Genomic DNA, 1,652 nt, shown 5'->3' with positions numbered 1-1,652 from the left:
CCAAAAAAACAAAATGTTACTCTCAGCAACGGATATCTAGGCTCTCACAACGATGAAGAACGCAGCGAAATTGCGATACGTGATGTGAATTGCAGAATTCCGTGAATCATCGAAGTTTTGAACGCAACTTGTGCCCGAGGTTCATCCCGAGGGCATGCCTGCCTGAGCGTCCGCAACCATTTGCTGCCTCATGCGCACTCTGTGAGTGTGAGCGTGGGGCGAATGTGGCCGTCCGTGGACTTGTGTTCCGGTCGGCTTGATTGCATGTGGATGGTGTGGCCCCCGACTTGTCCGTGTGGCATCGATGGCACGCACCCCACCTAGTGGCGAATCGCTCATGTGCACGACCTCAGGTCAGGCAAGACAACCCGCTGAGTTTAAGCATATCACTAAGCGGAGGAAAAGAAACTAACAAGGATTTCCCTAGTAGCGGCGAGCGAAACGGAAAGAGCCCAGCTTGGAAATCGGGGTGTCTCTGCACCCCGAATTGTAGTCTGGAGAAGGGTCCTCTGCAGCGGACCGGGTTTAAGTCCCTTGGAACGGGACGCCAGAGAGGGTGAGAGCCCCGTCTAGCCCGGACCCTGCTGCATCACGAGGCTCTTTCGGCGAGTCGGGCTGTTTGGGAATGCAGCCTTAAGTGGGTGGTAAATTCCATCCAAGGCTAAATACTGGTGAGAGACCGATAGCGCACAAGTACCGCGAGGGAAAGATGAAAAGGACTTTGAAAAGAGAGTTAAAAAGTGCTTGAATTGCTGGGAGGGAAGCGAATGGATGCCTTGTGCGCCCCTTGGTTGTGTGTGGAACGGCGAGAGCTGGTCTGCCAAGCAATGCAAGGGGCTGTCCAGCATGGGAGGACGCGGCGGGATAACGGCTTGTGAGCCTCTGGCTCCCTGCCAATGCCGCCGCTGCCTCTGAAAATGGCGGGGTGCTCCGGTGCCCCGCCAGATGCTGGAACTTGGGCGTTCCATCCGACCCGTCTTGAAACACGGACCAAGGAGTCTAACATGTATGCGAGTCTGTGGGTGTTAAACCCGTACAGGCGAAAGGAAACTAATTCGTGGGATCCCCTTCGGGGGTGCACCACGGACCGACCTTGATCTTTTGAGAAGGGTTTGAGTGTTAGCATACCTGCTGGGACCCGAAAGATGGTGAACTATGCCTGAGCAGGGCGAAGCCAGAGGAAACTCTGGTGGAGGCTCGTAGCGATACTGACGTGCAAATCGTTCGTCAGACTTGGGTATAGGGGCGAAAGACTAATCGAACCATCTAGTAGCTGGTACCCTCCGAAGTTTCCCTCAGGATAGCTGGAGCTCTTGCTGAGTTTTATCGGGTAAAGCGAATGATTAGAGGCATCGGGGGTGAAACACCCTCGACCTATTCTCAAACTTTAAATAGGTAAAGCAGCCGGGGTTGCTCTGTTGAGCCCCGGCCGTGAATGCGAGCTCCAAGTGGGCCATTTTTGGTAAGCAGAACTGGCGATGCGGGATGAACCGAAAGCCGGGCTACGGTGCCAAAGTGCGCGCTAACCCAGATCCCACAAAGGGTGTTGATTGATTAAGACAGCAGGACGGTGGTCATGGAAGTCGAAATCCGCTAAGGAGTGTGTAACAACTCACCTGCCGAATCAACTAGCCCCGAAAATGGATGGCGCT

The 1,652-nt window shown here is 54.5% G+C and overlaps 2 non-coding genes across 2 annotated transcripts in view; both read left to right on the top strand.

Annotated features, from left to right (window-relative positions):
* Positions 1–17: 17 nt before the first annotated feature.
* On the top strand, positions 18–172 carry LOC112344093. The gene has a single exon (XR_002991571.1). It is a non-coding gene; the product is annotated as a 5.8S ribosomal RNA (ribosomal RNA).
* A 172-nt stretch (positions 173–344) lies between these two features.
* LOC112344094 overlaps positions 345–1,652 on the top strand; it is a 3,388-nt gene continuing 2,080 nt past the window's right edge. The window contains exon 1 of the ribosomal RNA XR_002991572.1: positions 345–1,652. This exon is cut by the window's right edge and continues 2,080 nt beyond it. This is a non-coding gene — a ribosomal RNA (28S ribosomal RNA).

This window comes from Selaginella moellendorffii, unplaced genomic scaffold (genome assembly GCF_000143415.4).
Source record: "Selaginella moellendorffii unplaced genomic scaffold, v1.0 SELMOscaffold_626, whole genome shotgun sequence".
NCBI classification, from domain to species: Eukaryota; Viridiplantae; Streptophyta; class Lycopodiopsida; order Selaginellales; family Selaginellaceae; genus Selaginella; species Selaginella moellendorffii.
Note: the sequence above shows the minus strand (reverse complement) of the source record. Positions and strands in the feature narration are given on the sequence as shown.